At 39.8% G+C, this 24,162-nt stretch overlaps 1 protein-coding gene across 5 annotated transcripts in view; it reads right to left on the bottom strand.

Moving 5' to 3' along the window:
• Window positions 1–24,162, bottom strand: part of LOC126185141 (solute carrier family 41 member 2-like) — a 994,709-nt gene that overhangs the window by 493,329 nt on the left and 477,218 nt on the right. For all 5 annotated transcript variants that reach the window (XM_049927981.1, XM_049927983.1, XM_049927984.1 and 2 more), the window contains exon 2: window positions 4,729–4,763. The gene's annotated coding sequence lies outside the window, so the exon portion shown is untranslated. The remainder of the gene's footprint in view (window positions 1–4,728; window positions 4,764–24,162) is intronic.

Below are 24,162 nucleotides of genomic sequence, written 5' to 3'. Positions count from 1 at the left end.
AGGATGGAGTATTGCAGAACCTGGACTCAGACTATGTCAAGTGGGAAATCCAACTTGAATAGACACCTGCTATACGTCACGCAACCTGTGATCCCCCTTTCCGTTAATTTACGGTTACTTAGAAGAAGACGGTTTATTCGTATCCCATTGGCAACCTGCATTGTTCTTGCTGGCAAGGGGATCGTGTCTACTTATCACCAATTTCGTCCAAACTTATGGCATATGCATGGCTTGGGCAGAAAAGAAAGTGACAGAAGTGAGATCTTTAGATGGCTAAGCGTTTAGAGAAAATAGCGTTTATGGCGTAGGTCAAGGGACATATCGGGCATTTGTGTCAGCGCAGATTCCAAGCAGAGGCTGGCGCAGTGTAGGGAGTACAGAACGGTAATCCAAAGGTCGTAGGGTCCAGTCTATGTTGAAAAGTCTTTTTTTTTCATTTTTACGTTACTTACACTGAAAATGAACCAAAATAATTTTCGATATACTATATTTATTAAAATTCTCATAAAAGAAAAGAAAATTATTGACAGAGGAAAATGCGATAGGAAATAAATTTCCAGGAACTGATTACAGGGCGTACACGGGAACTTCGTATACGAAATTATACACTTTTATTATTTTGCAGTTTAGGCCGCAGATCGTGGTCGTGGGGTAGCGTTCTCGCTTCCCACGCCCAGGTTCCCGGGTTCGATTCCCGGCGGGGTCAGGGATTTTCTCTGCCTCGTGATGCCTGGGTGTTGTGTGCTGTCCTTAGGTTAGTTAGGTTTAAGTAGTTCTAAGTTCTAGGGGACTGATGACCATAGCTGTTAAGTCCCATAGTGCTCAGAGCCATTTATTTTGCAGTTTATGATTTACGCGTGCTGTAGTGATATTCATCGTAGAAAAAAGGGAAGCGGTAATTTTCTCGATATTGCACAAGCTATAAAGGTCGCATTTTTACAATTACATTTTTGTTTTAAAGTTTCTATAGAAAAAACAAACTTGGTTTATATTCATAAAAGGTTCGCTCTCATTGCGCAATCTGCAGTTATCCACGCGTGACGTATTATTTCGCCAACTATTGGCGAGGATAGCTGGTAATGTACAATGGAATGTATTTTGATGCATTCTCGAGAAACGAACCGCGAACAGCTGTTGTATGATCCGTTAATAGTACTACCAGTTTTACAATGCTAGAGTTGCATCTTCAGGTACATCTACATAAAGAAAAGCACACGAGAGATTTAGAAATTGTAAAAGAAATTGGAAATGGCAAGAATCTAGGGAGAAGAAAATATGTCATATACGATGCATAACCTACAAAAGCAAATCTAAATATAGTAGTCAACTTACTTATTTTCAGACCATTTACATGAAAAACTTGAGCGCATTGGACGTCCCATCATTCGCAGTCAGGTTACATATTCCATTTTTTTGTGATTTTTAAAGTCCACATGTTCTATTGTTCTTTATTTAGATGTTTCTGAAGATGCAATTCTAACGTTGTGCAATCTTCAGCACTATTAAAGGCTTATATGACAGCTTTTTGCTTTTTATTTTTTAAGGATACGTATCTCTAGCTGCGGATGCCAATATTATGAAGTTTGCTGTTATTTTAATGCAGTCTTCCTGGATATGATTTCTTTTCTTCTACAAGATAAGAGCAGTTTTGAAGCTTTTTGATCATATTCTTTACCTAACGATAACAATAGGCATCGCATGGTTGTACTAGCGGAGTGTATTTGCAGGAAACGCTAATCATTTTAATACTGCACGATGGCAGTCCTTCTACATCTTGAAAAAACTAGCCGTATAATAGTGATTTGTCTGTCTTTCGCACGAGTCAATTAACAGAAGTAATTTGTTCTCCTGCTCGTAGGGCTTCTTCACACCAGTTAAAAGAAGTTTCTGTAACGCTGTTTGAAGTTTCCTAGATTTTGACGAAGTTTTGACATTTCTGTTTTTTACTGTGCACTCATTCTCACGTTTTTGAATCCTCGGTACAAAAGAGCCAATGCTGTCCTGTAGGCGTACTTAGATTGTTGGCAATAATTTTCCAAAAGGGTTGTAGCATATTGCGCTGTATACGAGTGGAGTACTTTGATCATTTTCAGCTTATTTGCCATGTAAGTAATGTAAAAAATTAAGAATAAAAATATAAAAATGTTTCCACACAATACTGGGATTACCGCTCTCCGCCGCTTCAGCCTCTGCCTGGAAACTACGCAAGCCTATCGTTTCCAAAAGCTCGGCCATTTAAATTTCCCACTTCTATCACTTCCATTTCTGGCCAAGCCCTGCATGTATCATAGCTATGGACGAAATCGGTGATGACGAGCGGGCACGGACTTGTGCCATCTTGTAGAAGTATTTGCGCGCATTGCCTATCGTATAGACCAGTGGTCCGCAGTCGGCACACTACAGCCCGAGAAACCATTTCCTGCGGCCCGCACAACGATCATTGTTCTGATCACGCTATTCAGTCATTTTTTGTGTTTTTTGTACAAGAAAGTACACTTCAAAGCACCCGTTCATACGCAATAGTAGCACTGGTCTACTATAAATCTTCTCTCTACCTCCGTTCAAGGGAAATCATCATCCTGCGACGGCCAAAATCATCTGTCATTATCGTACGTGCCTAAATTTCGTCACCCGTAATATATAATTTCAAAAATTCTGAAAATGTGTCCTGCCTCAGTTATTTTTCAGACGGAATTTTGATCTACCATTAGCTCTTATGAAACTGAGCTATTACTATCCAGCCTAATCTAAATTGTGAACTGTTTCATGGTCGACACTTAGTTCCTTCTAGATATCATAGGTGCTAGTTTTCCAGTTTTGATCTACCAGTCTCGTAATTACACAGACTTTTCCAATGATTTGTTGAGAAAATGGTTCAAATGGCTCTGAGCACTATGGGACTTAACAGCTGTGGTCATCAGTCCCCTAGAACTTAGAACTACTTAAACCTAACTAACCTAAGGACATCACACACATCCATGCCCGAGGCAGGATTCGAACCTGCGACCGTAGCAGTCGCGCGGTTCCGGACTGCGCGCCTAGAACCGCGAGACCACCGCGGCCGGCGATTTGTTGAGAAGATTAAGGTGCTTTGACATTAAAATTTCTTGCATGTTTCTCTCGTATTCAGGATACATAATCCTTTCTTGACTACAGCGTGCTTAGGTAATCCCAGATCGGAATACTGTTTCGTGAATTATGGGGTCACAAAGACGTCTACAGCTTGATATGGATAAACTATTTCTCCAATTCTTTATGTTGCATTCCCTTTTCTCCTTAAATTGCATTAATAATTTTTTATGTATTTAAATTATACTTTCTGTTTGGCTATAAAAGTCAAAATATTGGTTTATTACTATTTGGTCGAAAACTGACATTTTGAGCCAGGGCTGTGTACAAGCTACAAATTGATTCTGGCAAAGAAGAACCAGCAACCATCCACTGTTAATAATGTTATTTATTCACGCAAATTGAGCCGTTACCAATTTCGAGATGACTGATTACCTTCAGACTGTTGCTCAACTTTAGATTACATTTGTTGTTATTTACATTAGATGTCGACAGTTTTGTTCAAATGGTTCAAATGGCTCTGAGCACTATGGGACTTAACTTCTGAGGTCATCAGTTCCCTAGAACTTAGAACTACTTAAATCTAACTAACCTAAGGACATCACACACATCCATGCACGAGGCAGGATTCGAACCTGCGACCGTAGCGGTCGCGCGTTTCCAGACTGTAGCGCCAAGAACCGCTCGGCCACCCCGGCCTGCGACAGTTTTGTTCCCCTAGTATGAATGTTCCATCGGGTGGTGGTACCCTACAGAAAAAAAGTGAGAAAGTGTCTATTTAACTGTACCTAATAACGAATGCTTATGAATATGAAACTGCTTTCTGTATTTTTTTACTATTTCGTGAACACAACCAGTCTATAGCGCAACATAATTGCGCGGGAATTTCGACATAAGTAACCTAAAAGTAAACAGTCTTACTTTAAAAATTTGTTTACATTGTTTTCAATCGTTATTAGGCATAGTTAACCTTAAATGCACCGTTTCTCACACGGTTTTTTGATGGAAGGCACCACCATCCCAAGAAATTTCGCCACAAGGGGAAAAACAGGTGATCACTGGTGTAAACAACAACAAATGTAATCTAAACGTGAACAGCCGCCTGAAGATAAACCTATTGGTTCGAAACTGGTAACTGCGCTATTTGTGTAAATAAATAACATTGTTAACAGTCTCTGTTTGCTATTTTTGTCTTTGCAAGAATCAGCTAGCTTACATATATTGTTTATATTGTTTCTGTTTCTCTTCTTATACAAAACTGCGTTTAAAAACAACATTCAGTATGTTTCCTTGTCCAAATTACCATACGTGTTTCATCACAAGCTAAGTTCTAGCGATGGTACAAGCAAAACAAAAAGTAGTTCGGTTTCATTCTTTATTAAACGCCTTTAAAATATCAAGTAGGAGATCTGTGTGGCCCACAAGAAATTCAGTTCTTGACAGTGCGGCTCGGGGGTAGCAAAAGGTTGCTGCCCCTCCTCAGCACAATTAGCCACCGCTTTCCACCAGATAATCAACGTATTCTTCACGATGATAGATGTTAATGTAGACTTCAGATATGATAAAGCTGAAATTCAATGTAGATGTCGAAACCTTATATCCCCAGAAGAGGTGATTTAAAAGGATAGAAATTTCTCAAAAAATCAATTTATCAATTACCTTTTCTCCGCGTCAGCACCGCCAATGTTTTCGTGCTGAAACAAATACGAACAATTTTTATAGATGAAATTATGTTAGAAACGTGTTGCTTTCTCCTCATGAAAATTATCCACATTAGATTTAAATGTAAAGTACGTTATGATACACATTTTTCAACTCATTTCTAACGAAATAATTAGTGGTACATACAACCATGTTTACTACTATTATAAAAACTGTCTATTCTTGCTGGCTGACATTTCAGGTATGAAATCTACTTACACGCTGTTGAGAGGTGACATCTCTTCTTTCGGTTTTAGTGGAGTGGCAGTGCTAGCATCTCATTGTGAGACCGATTTCTTGACGGACGCCACCGACTAGAACGGGAGCAAAACTTCCAATGTTGGTAATTTAGCGAATCTAAAACCCCAACTACAGACTATGGTTCCATCATAAAAGTTTACTTAAAGTCAGTTGCTTGGAAAAATATTTAAATTGTGCAAAAATTATTGATAAAAAGCTCTTTCTCGAAACTGATATGTTTTCACAAGATAACTTTTATTTGAAGAAATACTACGTGTGTGAATATTTCATTAAAGACCAGAGAAAAGATTTACTGTACTGAGTCGGTAGTTCAAAATTTACGGAACCAATGTTTCCTCTTTACGTTTATACATGTGAAGGATAGGCTATCTATTCTTGCGAACATTAAGTAAATGTAATTAAAGCAGTTGTTGGATCCTTAGGAATTCAGAAGGTAATCATGTAAAAAGAATGGGTAAGGAAAACTTTTGATGACGTGTGTATTTTAACAATAGTGCCGTAAGATATCGAAAGCTTGGAATTTTGTTCAAATATGGCACAAAGAAGATTTAGCCGAAGGCCTCTCCGCGAAATAATTCGTAGCCAAAAAATATTTAACTTCTTGTAAGGAGAACGTCCACCACGGTAGCGGGCATTCAGAGTTTACTTGAAAATACAAGTAACTGATGATTATTAACATTCACAGAACCTGACGCATTTTAGGTTAGTTAACAACTTTTATGGTAATTGTAAATGGCGCTCCTCCATGTCTGAGGATGTTTATTACTTTGTTTGCAGTGTTATCTGATACTTTGTTGTTTACAGTTTTTACCACAGTGTTATTTATTCTACCGCTTGGCGAATCATTAGTTGTCGTTGCTGCGGCTAAATCAAACGGAAATATAATACAAAGTACGAATGACCTGCTCATTCCTTGCTGGTACTTCTCTGTGCTTGTGTGCATCCTTACACATGCTTCATCCGACTCTAATGACTTTGTCGCCGGGGCGTTAAATTGTAATCTTCCTTCGTTTTACACATACCTCATGAACAAATGCTGTGTATGACATTCAATGTTGCCTTCAACATACACAATTCAACTCAAAATAAAATACTAATTCGTTGACGTAAATGTTCGCTTTATGAATCCAGTGCAATTCATATTCTTCACACCCAACATCCATCCTCGGTAGAACATCGTAAACTCTAGGAAATACGTATGCTAGTTAGAAAGTGAAGCATACTGATCCACTTTTCCTTCAGCAACTTCGTCGCTATAGCATATACTCCGTTAGTTCATGTAATACGTCGCTTGCGTTTGATCAGCAGTGTTTTGTTAACCTTATTCAGAATTTTCTCTTCTTAATTTCATGTCAATATATCCTTAAACCTAGGTATGATGAGGACGGGTCATAGCAGGGTTCTTACGTAGCTTAAAATGCATGTCACGCTTAAGGAAAGCTGTCTGCGACCGGTAGGTTAGTTTCAAATCGCAGTGCTTTGGTAGATAGGTGTATATTACTTTTTGAGGAGGCATTCTGTCACCTTCCTCGACTTGGCTTAACCCAAACATTTATACACGGACCTACAGTTTAAGGTGGACTTCCCATTGCGAAGTAAGTTAGCCCCTCGGAGTGAAAATCATTGCCAGCGGAGATATAAGTTGTAAGTGGGAAAAAAATCCGCAGTTCGATCGACTTTCGAATTATTAATTCGACGCTTCTCCAAAATGTTTTTAAATGAGAATTTTCTTCATTCTCCCAAGTGTTGGGCGTCTTAGTATGTTGACGGTCTCATCGAGAAGCTCTCTAGCTTAAATTGGTAGACCTAACAACCTTACACCGCTGAGGTGGTAGTGCGGCATGGATTTTGGAGCCTTCTTTGAACTCATTCGTTGTAGATGTTTTCTCCAGTTGTTTTGGTTATTCTGGAGGTATATAGTGTGCGATGGGTTCAATTCTAAGTTTCTCCATACATCTTCATTACTTCTGTGATCTCATTTGATGTAACCAGCTGTTCATCTCAAGAGTTTCATTTCACAGGCTGTTACCTTTTCGAATATTTTGCCTTCGTTGTCCAGTCTTCGCTACCAGCTCAACACAGGTATTGCTAAGGTTTTATAAAGGCGTATACTTTTGTACTACGAACGGATTCATTACATTATTATTATGATCCCAATTTTAAACTGGTATGTATATATTTATCAATAAGCGGTTATACGTGCCCAATGCACAAGCTTAGTGAGTTTCATTTAGTCATCTATAACCGACTATTTGAGTCTCTCTACTTTCATTCTTTTGTGTTAAGTAGTATTTTTGCAATATACAAACTATCTTCTTTATACTGACCACCGCAAGTTTTTATGACTTAATTCGAAGTTTTACTATAGCAAGAATAATAAATAGTCAACTAAATTATTTAAATATAATGAACGCTTAGAAAACAATTATCACGGAAAAATTATTAAAATGTTGATAAAAGTGGGCATTACTGCTAAAAAAGGTATGAAAGACATTTTAAAAGTTTTATTAAAAAGATACGCATTATACTTGGTCCTTTTAAAAGTTATGCAGTCTCTTAGGTATTAGCTATGGGAAAAGACTTTTGATAGCAAAACATTTCAGTGGGTTTTCAGATATTGACTAACGTTTTATTGGGGACTTAAATTTTATGAATTTAAATTACAGTTATAAAAGACGAAAAACGGTAGAGGTGTTTATTGAAACAATTATACAGAAGATGATTACAGAACATGCTAGATTTTTGAAGTATTTTGAGTCACAAGCAGAAAACACGAAAAAGATGAAGAGCGCTCATGAAAAAATGCTGCAGAAAAGAGAGCGCGTGGACACACACACACACACACACACACACACACACACGTATGACGTACCCAAGAATAATGAATTTCAGTTATATAACTGAGTGAAGCAGGAAAAAAATTGTTAGAGAAAGGCCTTAAATATAACATTAACATCAACGAAGTAATAGATGTAAACATTAGAAACATATAATAAAAGCAAAACATATTGTAACACAATAGGGAAAACTAAAACAATGACGTAAGTGCAATACTGAGCGGAAAACTGATTGCAGAACAAGTGAATGGTTTCAGCAAGAAGGAAAAAGCACAGAAATAAAAGAAAGAGTAACAAAGAAGCACTATCAATTAAAGCAATAAAAATTGGAGGAAAGATAGGGGGCAATAGATGTAAAATTTGAAAAAAGTAATACTTTAGTATTCATGGATAAACAGGAATACACGACCACAAGAAAACACTTTTTACAAACACGTAATGTTGAAGAACTAAAATCTATCCAAGTACTGGATTCTAAATGCAACAAAGTACATTAAAAATCGGCAAAAACTTACAAAAACGTAAAAGAACTTAGTACAAAAGTGCAACAAAATCCATCAAGATCAATGAGCTGAACCCAGTTCAAAATGCATAAAGACAATATCCCCATAAGACTAGTTGTCAGTTTGAAGAGTACGTCCACACACCATACTGCAGAGTTTGTACAGCAGTACAATAAGTGACAAGCTAGAGAGCAAAAGAAATATAAAAAACTCCTTAGAATTAACTCAAAAAACTAAACACCACAGCTACTGAGGAACGACATTCTTTGATGTGTGTGAGAGGTACATTTCAATCCCAGCACACAGGAAACCCATAAATTCCAAATGTCACCAGAGAACAATTGACGCAAATCGTGAAAGTAATCACTGAGCAGAACTACTTTCGATTTAAAAATTCATTCTATTTATGAAGGAAGGGATCTTAAAGGCGAGCACACTCTCATATCGTAATAAATCACACTGAAGAAAAAAAATTCGAAAAAAAATAGAAACAAAAAAATACTGGCACCTATGTATAAACAATATCATACAGCTCATACATGAATCAAAGAACACGGAAACAGCTTACACGCACAGATAAATAGCTTACAGCACAACATTAAATTCTCTATGGAAATGAAAACAGAAGAAATAAATAATATGCTATATAGACCTTAGAGTCACAGAATCCAAGAACAGACTCAACTCCAACATTCGCAGAAAAGAAACAACTACAGATTCAAGCCATCCAGTTTCTCCAAAACTGGCAGCCTTTGGGGACATGGTATACAGACAATGCAGAATACCTCAAGACACAGTAAACATCATCAACAACGTAGTCTCAAACAATGCATACAACAGGAAAAATAGTACAAACAGAAGATATTAGTCTAGATATACTAACACGTAACAGGAGCACACAGTGCACACTCACAATGCAAAACACATCCCATAGCACGAACAGAAAATGGCACACCATAAAATAGTACAAACAAATTAAGCCAAAATTTATCATCATCTTCAAAAATGTAGACTTAACCTATACTTCAAGACACATAACGCAATACAGAAGAAATTAAAAACAGCGACTGAAGAGAAAAGTATAAAACAGTCCAGGAGTATATGAATTACAGCAGAATAGTCAGAACTCCAAATATTTTTAATGATTACAAGAAATTTTAATATCAGATACAAAGAACACACAGAGACATTGAAGAGTGAAGCTACACGCTCCCCATATGCAGAACAGGTAACAGAAGAAAATCGCTGCCACGTTGGTATGAAAACAGACACACCAATCTGGTGTCATAAACAAACAGTAAAAGGCATGCACACACTTCAGAAAGTGTGTTTCATACGAATGAACATAAAGAAAAATTAAAATATTCTCAACGATCAAAGACTCAATAGCAGAAAGACAACACTCAATGTATGTCACACTCTCACTCACAGCAAGGTCACGTACAGTGGACCAAGGCTATGCCCAGTGAGATGCCTACAGTCAATTGGAAACTTACACCATGTCCATCTAGTGCCTAAACAGGAGCCAGTGGGTATACCAAAAGAATGAGACACAAAAGTAAGTGATAGATCAGAGTTCCATAATCGTAAATAGTAATACAACTTAAATGTGCTCTCATGAAACGCCGGCTTATAACAAAATATGTGTAATTAAAATGGTCTTTTATATTATGAACCACTGATAATACATAATACAAAGAGATGAAACACGTTTGGTCGAAAACAAAAATTCTGTTGCTAAGGACGGATAATATTTATTCTTATCTACATGATAAACATAATTAAAATTATGAGGATGTTTGTGTGTTTACAGGAACTATAAGTGCAGAACTCCATTTAATCAAAAGGCTCTCAGCAGCCACCTGCAACTTACTGATATTGGTCGCAATAGAGTTCAAAGTGCGATCATCGCTTTCAACTGGATCCCATATAGGAGTAGGCAAAAATGTCCTCGTGGGCCTAAAATCACTTTCATGTCCATGGGTTTTTCATCATACCACTGTGTGCAGGGGAGGATCCAAGGAAGTAGTCATAGGGATCGTGACATTTTTGCCTGAAAGCGTTTATATTTTTGGGTGTATCAGTTTCCAAGTATATTAGATTATTTTTAGAAACGAAAGAAATATTAAAAGTTTAAAAATAGCAAGTAATTCTAGAAAGTTACTAGCTATGTGTAACACAGGGCACTTTTCAGTTGCTCTTTTTGCCTACATGGATAGAGCTGTCTGCAGGGAGCAGTGCGCCCATTTGCAGGCTGGCTGACAACAGAAGATCTGGCAGAACCGGAAAATCACAGCAAGTTGAGTAAGGCAAAACAGAAGGGGAAGGAGAACTTAACAGGAAGACTGACTTTCCTGACAGTAGGAGGGAATGACAAACACGCGGCATTCCTCTCATTTACACAGCCACAGCTTTCATACCACTGTTAATAATCGTATGGTAAGTGAAATACCGATAATTGTGAATACACACTTCAATTGCCAGATGCCCTTTCTGTCATAAATCCCCTCACTACCCCGCTCCTCCCTGCCGGGTGAAATTGTGTACCCCCGTCTGCCAGCGTCTTGTGTTATCCCATTTTAAAACATTAGAACGTGTTCTACATGTTTGACAATTGTGTAACTCAGTCGGCGCGGAGGTGCTAACACGTGCGACTATCCGGGTTAGTCAAAATAATAACAACATTCAACACAAACCAAAAGAAATTTTACCAGACAATAGATAACACACACATTAAAATAGACAATCCACCAAACATAACACACATGGAACACTTCTGGAGCAGCATATGGTCAAACCCGGTACCACATAACAGGCATGCACGGTGGATACAAGCAGAAACAGATACATACAAGATGACACCACAAATGCCTGAAGTGATAATTTTGCAACATGAAGTCACCCAAGCAATTAATTCTACTCACAATTGGAAAGCCCCTGGAAAAGATAAAATAGCAAATTTATGACTAAAGAAGTTCACCTCAACAGATTCACATCTAACTAAATTATTTAACAGTCACATTGCAGACCCATACACATTCCCTGATACACTTACACATGGAATAACTTATCTGAAACCTAAATATCAAGCAAACACAGCAAACCCAGCTAAATATCGCCCCATAACATGCCTACCAACAATATACAAAATATTAACTTCAGTCATTACACAGAAATTAATGACACATACAACACAGAACAAAATTATAAATGAAGAACAAAAGGGCTGTTGCAAAGGAGCACGCGGATGTAAAGAGCAACTGATAATAGATGCAGAGGTGATATATCAAGCTAAAACTAAACAAAGGGCGCTACACTAATTGATTACCAAAAAGCTTTTGATAGTGTACCCCACTCATGGTTACTACAAATATTGGAAATATACAAAGTAGATCCTAAATTGATACAGTTCCTGAACATAGTAATGAAAAATTGGAAAACCACACTTAATATCAAAACAAATTCAAATAATATCACATCACAGCCAATACAGATTAAGCGTGGAATATACCAAGGAGACTCATTAAGTCCTTTCTGGTTCTGTTTTGCTCTGAACCCACTATCCAACATGCTAAATAATACAAATTATGGATACAATATTACTGGAACATACCCACACAAAATCACACATTTGCTATACATGGATGATCTAAAACTACTGGCAGCAACAAATCAACAACTCAACCAACTACTAAAGGTAACAGAAGTATTCAGCAATGATATAAATATAGCTTTTGGAACAGACAAATGTAAGAAAAATAGCATAGTCAATGGAAAACACACTAAACAAGAAGATTACATATTGCATAACCACAGCGACTACATAGAAGCGATGGAAAAAACAGATGCCTATAAATATCTAGGATACAGACAAAAAATAGGAATAGATAATACAAATATTAAAGAAGAACTAAAAGAAAAATATAGACAAAGACTAACAAAAACACTGGAAACAGAATTGGCAGCAAGAAACAAGACAAAAGCTATAAATACTTATGCTATACCAATATTGACCTACTCATTTGGAGTAGTGAAATGGAGTAACACAGACCTAGAAGCTCTCAATACACTTACACGATCACAATGCCACAAATATAGAATACATCACATACATTCAGCAACTGAAAGATTCACATTAAGCAGAAAGGAAGGAGGAAGGGGATTTATCGACATTAAAAAACCTACATTATGGACAGGTAGACAATTTAAAAAAATTCTTTATAGAACGAGCAGAAACTAGCAAAATACACTAAGCAATCACTCATATAAATACATCGGCTACACCATTGCAATTTCATAACCACTTCTACAACCCTTTAGATCACGTAACATCAACAGATACGAAGAAAGCAAATTGGAAAAAGAAAACACTACATGGCAACCACCCGTATCATCTAACCCAGCCACACATCGATCAAGACGCATCCAACACATGGCTAAGAAAAGGCAATATGTACAGTGGGACGGGAGGATTCATGATTGCAATACAGGATCAAACAATGAACACCAGATATTACAGCAAGCATATTATTAAAGATCCCAATACCACAACAGATAAATGCAGACTTTGCAAACAGCAAATAGAAACAGTAGATCACATCACAAGCGGATGTACAATATTAGCAAATACAGAATACCCCAGAAGACATGACAATGTAGCAAATATAATTCACCAACAACTTGCCATACAATATAAACAAATAAAACAATACGTTCCCACATACAAGTATGCACCACAAAATGTACTGGAGAATGATAAATACAAATTATACTGGAACAGAACCATTATAACAGATAAAACACCACCACATAACGAAAATGGCTCTGAGCACTATGGGACTTAACATCTGTGGTCATCAGTCCCCTAGAACTTAGAACTACTGAAACCTAACTAACCTAAGGACATCACACACATCCATGCCCGAGGCAGGATTCGAACCTGCGACCGTAGCAGTTGCGCGGTTCCGGACTGAGCGCCTAGAACCACCACATAACAAACCTGACATCATATTCACCAATAAAAAGAAGAAATTAACACAACTAATCAAAATATCCATACCCAATACAACAAATAAACAAAAGAAAACAGGAAAAAAAATTGAAAAATACATCCAACTGGCTGAGGAAGTCAAGGACATGTGGCATCTGGATAAAGTTGACATTATACGAATTATACTATCAACTACAGTAGTCATACCACACAATATCCACCAGTACATCAATGCAATACAGCTACATCCAAACTTATATATACAACTACAGAAATCCGTAATAACTGATACATGTTCAATTACCCGAAAGTTCCTAAATGCAATATAACATATACCGTACGGTTAAAAGGAAGTCACGCTTGAACAAGGTCCGCGTCACTTTCCATTTTTGACCAGACATAACGTCTGAGAAAAGAAAGAAAGAATAATAATAATAATAGGTTGGATCATAAGTTTGTAGCGTTTTTGGTTTGCATGTTGGTATTACGGTTACAATGGATTTATTTGTAGACTGTCATTTCTTATGTTTAGTTCGCTGTTGCTATTTGAGTTTATATACTTTCATTTTGTCATTTGAGGATAGCGAGTAGAGTTGTGGTCGCTAGAAAAATGGGGTGCCAAGTGAAGAAATCGGAACAATTCCGACATATTATTTTGTTTCAGTTCAGTAGATGGAGACGGCAGCGGATGCAACCAGAAAGCAAGAAAATAGCTTTCTCGTTTTAATCCATAATGACCCACCTCAGTGTGCCCGAGAAGTTGCAAATGTGATGAACTGTGATCATTCCATCGTAGTGCGACATTTACATGCACTTGGGAACGTACAAAAATTGGGTGTATGGGTACCGTATCCTCCAAGACAAAAGTCACAAAGATAAATGGGTGGCCTCATGTGCATCTCTGCTTGCTCTTTATCACTTGGCTCGTGAGCAACACCGACCATTCCTATCCTGTTTCGTTACTCTCGACGAGAAATGCTGTCTTTATGCTAACACAAGGAAAAGAAAGGAATGGTTGAGATCTGCTGGAACAGCGACGGTGTGGTGTAGTATGAACTGCTTCCCTGAGGTTTAACCATCACTACTGATATTTATTGTCAACGACTGAGACGTCTGGCAGACGCAGTCTAGGAACAACGGCCCGGAAGACTGCGTGTAGTGATGCTATTCCACGATAACGCAGTCCGCGTTCTGTTAGGAATAGGAATTGGATTGGAAAGTCACTCCGCATCCTTATATTTCACTTGATCTTGGGCCCTCAGATTTATACCTTTTCCGCTCTTTATCGCCGGCCCGTGTGGCCGATCGGTTCTAGGCGCTACAGTCTGGAACCGCGTGACCGCTACGATCGCAGGTTCGAATCCTGCCTCGGGCATGGATGTGTGTGATGTCCTTAGGTTAGTTAGGTTTAAGTAGTTCTAAGTTCTAGGGGACTGATGACCACAGAAGTTAAGTCCCATAGTGCTCAGAGTAATTTGAACCATTTTTGAACGCTCTCTATCGAAAAATCTTCAAGGAACTTCTTTTCCGAATGAAAATGAGTTCTGAACATTGTTCTACGAGTTCTTCGCCTCAAAACCACGTGATTTCTACAGCCTCGGAATCGAAAAGTTACCCCAGTGTTGGCAGACTGTTGTAAATAGTGAAGGAGAATATATTGATGGCCCAAACTATTTTCTAAACACAAAAGAAGAGAGAGTGTTCGCAGCACTAAGGAACTATTTGTCGCGCTGTGCTAGTGTCGCAGTTTATATAAACCACTAACTGCATACATACTTTGTGACATATTCCATCACAACCAATCAATTTTGTGTCGGTGGTTTGCCAAAGGGTATACAAACTTTTGAAATATTAGATCGACAGAAAATAAAAAAAATGACGAAACAGGAATGGCTACAGGAGAAATACAAAGCTGTAAATACAGGCATGATTATGACAGGACCGATGGAGCGTAAAATAAAACTGCAGGAACTTCTGGAGAATGGCAAAGCAGGTGCGCGACTACCATGAGCTCAGATCGCAACCAAATATATACTAATTAAAGATAGGATGCCGAAGAGGTAGAAGACATATACTGAAAAACTATATAAAGGAAAGACACTTGATGACATTATTATTGAAAAGGTAGAGGAAGTGGAAGAAGATGAGGTAGGAGATATGATACTGCGAGAAGAATCTGACAGAGCACCTCGAGATCTACGACGATACAAGGCCATTCCTCGTTAAGATCTTTGTGAAACCAAACAAGAAAAAACCATCCTGCGTAGTATGCAAGATATACGAGACAGGGAAAATACCTACAGACTTCAAGAAGGATGTAACAATTCCAGTTGCAAAGAAGACAGAGACTGACAAGTAAGTATTACAGAACCATCATTTTAACAAGACCTACTTGCAAGAGACTAACACGAGTTATTTACAGAAGAATGAAAATATTATAGAAGCCAACGGGGGAAGATCAGATTAGGTTCCAGAGAAAATGTAGGAGAACGCAAGGTTATATTAACCGTACGACTTATAAGCGGAAAAAAGTCAAACCTAAATTTATACCATTTGTAGATTTAGAAAAAGCATTTGACATTGTTGACTGGAATACACGCTCCACAATTTTGAAAGATAATATGGATAAAGCATAGGAAGCACAAATTCACAATATCAGTCTCTTTTTCTCTGCGTCAGATCTATGCACGGCATATTCTGCTGGAGCATAGAAACAAGTCTGTAGTATGCTACATGACCAATGTCACTGAGTCGAATGATTCTGATGTAACTCTTTTATAGCATAAGGACACTTTTCTAGGGGGACAAATAGTGTAACAAATCTACTTCTATATTTGTACTCTTCCAATCTCTATGAAGTGCGTGGTAGAGAGTACCTTTTATTGTACCATATATTAGGGTTTCTTCCCGTTCCTTTACCAAATGGAGCATGGGAAGAAAGCCTGCCAGCATACCTCTTGTGCAAGCTGTTATTTGCTTATTAACTGTGTCTGCATACTCTCTACGGGATAAGTAGGATGCTGGAGAATATTCGTTGTTTCTGCACTGTAAGAAGGGTCTTTACCTTTTCTAAGCTGGTTCTCGCTATGTTTACTGCGTCTTTCATTGTGTATCTGCCAGTTGACATTTTTCAATATTTACGTTACACTCTTTCGCCAGTTAAACAAGCATAAGACTATTCGCAGAGTCTTTGTATTCGCTTCACGTTACGTCTCAGTCAGGCCTAATACGGATCATAAACATCTGAGCAGCATTGGAGCATGGATCCTAGAAGTGTGTCTGATGCGGTCTCTTTTGCAGACTAACTGTCGTTTCCAAGTGGCCTGCCAAAGAAGAATCGTAACCTGCCATTTGCTTCACATACAGCTAAGCCTATATGGCGGACCCAGTCGACGTTTCCACTCGTAGCTCTTAGATATTAGTATGACATTTCTGACCATAGCTACATAGATTCGGGGAAAACCTCTGTCACCAAGTTAAACTGTCGTAGGGAACAACGTGATGACGGGGCCTGCTGTTGTCTAACGCGCATCGTGACAACTGGCATACGCGACACAGTAAAAGCAAATCACTCACAGGAAACACGTCCTTACTATCGGGTACAGAATCTGGAATTCCACATGAGTGCCTCTGGCCACCGTTAGTCACAGGGCACAGGGATAAGCATGAGCTGAAGAACAGCGTTAGCAGGATTGAGAGTGCTGCTTGGACCGATGAGTCACGGTAAGCAAGGTGATTCAGCTAAGTAGCTCACCTCAATTATTTATGGAACAGTTTACGATATCACAATTCTGTTTTCACCCACTTGAATTACGACAAAATCCGAACTAAATGGCATAAGTCTCTTCTTATAGCTGTATTATTACAGAGATATAAGACATTAACTGTTTTGTTAATGGAAATATAGTGTGATTTATGCTGCTAGTATCATAGTTTAAAACGAGAGACAAATTCAACGTTGTTTCACTCTTCAAAATCCGATTTGAAGCTTCGGAGAAATTAAAATGTTTAGGACTTAGGATTTATCTGTTTTGAACATGAAACTGATTGTTGCCTCATGTAGAAGTTGGTGCTGTTTTACATAAATACGGCGTCAGCCTGATGGACGCTCCATCCCGACGCGGCTAAGAGTCTACTTAAAAAGCGGAATAGTGTCGAAAATTTTAATGTAAAGTGTTACCAATTGCACCTGGCTACATGTGACTGGTCCGACATACCAGTTGGAAGGCAAAAGACGTGGCATCTAAGGATAATATCCCACTTAACTACGTTAGCGGGTCCCCTCTTGTTCCTGCGAGAGTCTTGAAACAAAGATCCACGTCAAAAATTTGAAGGGAATTGTGAAACAAAGAACTGATGTATAATAACTTTGTACCATCATTTTAGTGTCAAGATACACACTAACATCGCAAAATTATACCAAGAACAGCAACAAAAAGGAAATGACGAAAGAGTCTGGTGATAAACACTTCCTTACAAAAAAAAATGGTTCAAATGGCTCTGAGCACTATGGGACTCAACTGCTGTGGTCATAAGTCCCCTAGAACTTAGAACTACTTAAACCTAACCAACCTAAGGACAGCACACAACACCCAGCCATCACGAGGCAGAGAAAATCCCTGACCCCGCCGGGAATCGAACCCGGGAGGGGGAAGCGAGAACGCTACCGCACGACCACGAGATGCGGGCACTTCCTTACAATTCCATTTTTTGTCAACATGTGTTCTAAGTGCCCACAGTCTGTTTCATACACGTTGATGTTGCTGGTGCAAAGACTTACGGACAGACTGAAAAGATTCTTTCGATACCATTGTACATGCTGCAATATTACAATGTTTTAAATCCTCTTTGGTCTTCGGAACCAGTGCCTCGACTTCATATGTGAGTTTACCCCGGAGAAAAAGGTCCAGCGGCGTCAAATCGGACAAACATGCAGGCCAACTGATAACGCCTCTCGTCTTTTCCAGGGACCCGGAGAGCGATGGACGAGCGCTCTTCCAGTCACAGGCGAATAGTGGGTGGGTTTCCCATCGTGTTGGTACCACGTACGCCTTCGTATTTCAATTGGTACTTCCTGTAGGATATCCGGTAGCACTTCGAGAAAACATTCTTTCTTTTACCCGTCGGGGTATTTTCTGTTAAGTAAGGAACAACCATATAGTCCCCAAAAAGAGCGTGCCAACAATTCTCACTCCATTGTCCCTGAAGTTCACACGACTCAGCAAATGTTGACTCTCAGTGGCCCAATAAGGCGTTTTTCTTACATTCAGTTTCCCATGATTTCGGTAAAGAGAATTCCTTGAAGAAAGAACCTATTCTGTAAAATGAAGAAACCACACAACAGTTGCTGAGTCAACCATCTGTTACTGCATACACGATCAGTTTCAGAACACAAAGTTCCATAATCTGGTATAAACTGTAATAGTGAAAATATTGTGTTACAAGACATTGGTAGGCGATGCCCAAGTATTTTTAAAAAAAATGTCTTAAGAAACTATACAGATAAAATTACTAAATTAAAATGAGAGGGAGAACAGGACGTTACTTATAAATAAACTCCCTTAACCATCTGATGTCATTATCACCCCAATGCTGTCGTGGAACGGAAGTTCCTTTCCAAAAGAACAAGAAGGGAGGACCTAGAAAAATCCCCAAACCCAACGTCACGACCGGACACCGAAAGTCATCAGAATCATAAAACATATATGATGCAATAAAGACGGCAGGAGGAAACACATACTGTGTGGCATTACTTACATAAATTTGTCATAAAAAACAGTTCTCACGTGTCGCAGGACCGGAAACGCTAACAAGAAAACTATGCAGTGATTTTTAAAGAAAACTTGAGGATCCGTCCCATTGTCTTCTAACACAATATTTTCATTATTTACACAAGATGATGAAACTTTAAGTGTTGCGAAACCGGTCGTGTATGCAGCACAAGATGGTAGATTCAACAGCTGTTGCGCGGTTTCTTGATTTTACCCAATGGACTTATACAGTTGTGGCTGACCTACAGGAAGGAATCTTTGTGCAAAGAACTCATTGACCTAATGTCGAATCTGAACCAAACGACAAAATTCTGTGAGTGTCTTGCAATGACGCCGGTTGATCTGCATATAATGTGAGCCATGATATGGATAGAAGCTGTTTTGCGCACAAAATACGAACAATTCTGGACTAACACTCCAAAGACATTCGCAGTTTCTCTGAAACCAACATGTGGATTATCAGCAACAGCTGCCAGAGTATGTATTTCTTCATTCCGTTCGTTGCAAGCTTGCTGCTTAGCCTGTGTGTAGTATTCCAGTGCTCTTCCAATAACTTTTTTTTTTTCACATTCACTAATTTGTCATTCTTGTCGGACACCATCCATGGGGATATCTCTGTATGTACAACTCAACTGTTCTGTTCGCATTCTTTGTTCATTCTGCATAAATAGGTAGTTTCTCTTTATTTGCGAAAGACATTTTTTCGAACTAACCAGCACTGTACACATGTTTACGACACAGACTTACTGATTGCTGTCCCCTTTAACACGGTTATTGTGGTGGTGAAACACTGTTTCCTCGTTGTCTCACGTCACGTATTACCTTAATTATGTATGAAATCATTAACTTCCTCGTAAGAGAGCAAGCTGTTTCAGAACATGTAAGCCCTAAGTTCTAAATACTGTAATTTCTCCGCAATTACTACTCCGAATTTGAAGAGTGAAACGCCATTGAATTTGTCTCTTTCAGGAAAACGACACTAGAAGCAGAAATGACTATAATTCTATTTGAGGAAGAGATGTTGATACCGACATCTCTGTAATGAATAAAGTTACGGAAAGAGCGTGCTCCCTGTCGCCGTTGGATAAGCAGCTGCCAGCAGCAAGTCGTATACTCCTAGCTCACTTATTTGTTAAATAGTTTCGTATAGGAGGTGTAATTTCGAGTTTTAGTTACTGTAATCGTAAATTCAGGCAGATTGTAGTGCAGTCGTTAGGCATTTGTACAGGTTTGTTCATACAGTCTTTGCGTGTTTCCCTTGCGTTATCTAGGCACGGACTCGTGTTTCAGTAACTGTTGTTCAACATTGATTAGAATGGACAGGGAGTGTGATTGCTGTGTTCGGATGAGGGCTGAGTTGGCATCCCTTCGCTCACAGCTGTAGGCGGCGCTGACTTCGGTCGCACAGCTTGAGGCTGTTGCCAATGGGCACCACTGTGGGGAGCCGGACTTTGGTATCACTGGGATGTCAACCCTGTCCCGTCTGTCCCCAGATCGGTCTGCCACTGTGGTTGCCCCGGTTGCTCCCCGCAGTGGGGCTGAGCCCTCGCCTGTGGTTGATTGGGAGGTCGTTCCAAGGTGTGGCAGGCAGGGGAAGACGTCCCCGGAGGCTGATCAGAAAGCCTCCTCGGTGCGTCTGACAAACAGGTTTCAGGTACTGTCTCTGGCTGAGCCAGATGCAGCTGCCTGCCCTGTTTCAGAGGATGATTCTCAGCCTTCAAGGTCCGGGAAATCGCAGAGGGTGGGCTTGTTGGTAGTTAGGAGCTCCAATGTTAGGCGCGTAATGGGGCCCCTTAGGGATATGGCGGCTAAGGAGGGGAAGAAATCCAGTGTGCACTCCGTGTGCATTCCGGGTGGAGTCATTCCTGATGTGGAATGGGTCCTTCCGAATGCCATGAAGAGCACAGGGTGCAGCCAGCTGCAGGTGGTGGCTCATGTCGGCACTAATGACGTGTGTCGCTTTGGATCTGAGGAAATTCTGTCTGGATTCCAGCGGCTATCTGATTTAGTGAAGGCTGCCGGTCTTGCTTACGAGATGAAGGCAGAGCTCACCATCTGCAGAACCGTTGACAGAACCGACTGCGGAACTTTGGTGCGGAGCCGGGTGGAGGGTCTGAATCAGAGGCTCAGACGGTTTTGCGACCGTGTTGGCTGCAGATTCCTTGACCTGCGCCATAGAATGGTGGGGTTTCTGGTTCCGCTGAATAGGTCAGGAGTTCTACACTCAACTGGCGGCTACACGGGTAGCGGAGGCTGTGTGGCGTGGACTGGGCGGTTTTTTAGGTTAGAAGGCCTCGGGAAAGTACGGGAATTGTAGTTGTAAATTGTTGTAGTTGTGCTGGGAAAGTCCCTGAGCTTCTAGCGCTAATAGAAAGCGCAGAAGCTGAAATCGTTATAGGTACAAAAAGCTGGCTAAAGCCTGAAATAAGTTCTGCAGAAATTTTTACGAAGTCTCTGATGGTGTTCAGGAAAGATAGATTAGGCAGAATTGGTGGTGGAGTGTTTGTGTCTGTCAGTAGTGGTTTATCTTGTAGTGATGTCGAAGTAGATACTCCGTGCGAATTGGTATGGGTAGAGGTTATACTTAACAGCCGAACTAAGTTAATAATTGCCTCCTTCTACCGACCCTCAGACTCCAATGATATAGTTGCTGAACAGTTCAGAGAAAATTTGAGTCTCGTAACAAATAAATACCCCGCTCATACGGTTATAGTTGGTGGGGACTTCAACCTTCCCTCGATATGTTGGCAAAAATACTTGTTCAAAACCGGTGGTAGGCAGAAAACATCTTCCGAGATTGTCCTAAATGCTTTCTCCGAAAATTATTTCGAGCAGTTAGTCCACGAACCCACGCGAATTGTAAATGGTTGCGAAAACACACTTGACCTCTTAGCCACAAACAATCCAGAGTTAATAGAGATCATCATGACTGATACAGGGATTAGTGATCACAAGGTCGTTGTAGCTAGGCTCAATACCGTTTCTTCCAAATCCACCAGAAACAAACGCAAAATAATTTTATTTAAAAAAGCGGATAAAGTGTCACTAGAAGCCTTCCTAAAAGAATCTCCATTCCTTCCGAACTTACTGTGCAAATGTAGACGAGATGTGGCTCAAATTCAAAGATATAGTAGCAACAGCAATTAAGAGATTCATACCTCATAAATTGGTAAGAGATGGAACTGATCACCCATGGTACACAAAACAGGTCCGAACGCTGTTGCAGAGGCAACGGAAAAAGCATGCGAAGTTCAGAAGAAAGCGAAATCCCGAAGATTGGCTAAAATTTACAGACGCGCGAAATTCGGCACGGACTTCAATGCGAGATGCCTTTAATAGGTTCCACAACGAAACATTGTCTCGAAATTTGGTAGAAAATCCGAAGAAATTCTGTTCGTATGTAAAGTACACAAGCGGCAAGACGCAGTCAATACCTTCGCTGCGCAGTGCCGATGGTACTGTTACCGACGACTGTGCCGCTAAAGCGGAGTTATTGAACGCAGTTTTCCGAAATTCCTTCACCAGGGAAGACGAATTGAATATTCCAGAATTTGAAACACGAACAGCTGCTAGCATGAGTGTCTTAGAAGTAGATAGCCTAGGGATTGCGAAGCAACTCAAATCGCTTGATACGGGCAAGTCTTCAGGTCCAGATTGTATACCGATTACGTTCCTTTCAGATTACGCTGATACAATAGCTCCCTACTTAGCAATCATATACAACCGCTCGCTCACCGATAGGTCTGTACCTGCAGATTGGAAAATTGCGCAGGTCGCACCTGCGTTTAAGAAGGGTAGTAGGAGTAATCCATCGAACTACAGACCTATATCATTGACGTCGGTTTGCAGTAGGGTTTTGGAGCATATACTGTATTCGAACATTATGAATCACCTCGAAGGGAACGATCCATTGATACGTAATCAGCATGGTTTCAGAAAACATCGTTCTTGTGCAACGCAGCTAGCTCTTTATTCGCACGAAGTAATGGCCGCTATCGACAGGGGATCTCAAGTTAATTCCGTATTTCTAGATTTCCGGAAAGCTTTTGACACCGTTCCTCACAAGCGACTTCTAATCAAGCTGCGGGCCTATGGGGTATCGTCTCAGTTGTGCGACTGGATTCGTGATTTCCTGTCAGGAAGGTCGCAGTTCGTAGTAATAGACGGAAAATCATCGAGTAAAACTGAAGCGATATCAGGTGTTCCCCAGGGAAGCATCCTGGGACCTCTGCTGTTCCTGATCTATATAAATGAGCTGGGTGACAATCTGAGCAGTTCTCTTAGGTTGTTCGCAGATGATGCTGTAATTTACCGTCTAGTAAGGTCATCCGAAGACCAGTATCAGTTGCAAAGCGATTTAGACAAGATTGCTGTATGGTGTGGCAGGTGGCAGTTGACGCTAAATAACGAAAAGTGTGAGGTGATCCACATGAGTTCCGAAAGAAATCCGTTGGAGTTCGATTACTCGATAAATAGTACAATTCTCAAGGCTGTCAATTCAACTAAGTATCTGGATGTAAAAATTACGAACAACTTCAGTTGGAAAGACCACATAGATAATATTGTGGGGAAGGCGAGCCAAAGGTTGCGTTTCATTGGCAGGCAACTTAGAAGATGCAACAAGTCCACTGAAGAGACAGCTTACACTACACTCGTTCGTCCTCTGTTAGAATATTGCTGCGCGGTGTGGGATCCTTACCAGGTGGGATTGACGGATGACATCGAAAGGGTGCAAAAAAAAAAAAAAAGTCAGCTCGTTTTGTATTATCACGTAATAGGGGGAGAGAGTGTGGCAGATATGATACGCGAGTTGGGATGGAAGTCATTAAAGCAAAGACGTTTTTCGTCGCGGCGAGATCTATTTACGAAATTTCAGTCACCAACTTTCTCTTCCGAATGCGAAAATATTTTGTTGAGCCCAACCTACATAGGTAGGAATGATCATCAAAATAAAATAAGAGAAATCAGAGCTCGAACAGAAAGGTTTAGGTGTTCGTTTTTCCCGCGCGCTGTTCGGGAGTGGAATGGTA

Source organism: Schistocerca cancellata, chromosome 4, assembly GCF_023864275.1.
Source record: "Schistocerca cancellata isolate TAMUIC-IGC-003103 chromosome 4, iqSchCanc2.1, whole genome shotgun sequence".
In the NCBI taxonomy this organism is placed as follows: Eukaryota; Metazoa; Arthropoda; class Insecta; order Orthoptera; family Acrididae; genus Schistocerca; species Schistocerca cancellata.
Note: the sequence above shows the minus strand (reverse complement) of the source record. Positions and strands in the feature narration are given on the sequence as shown.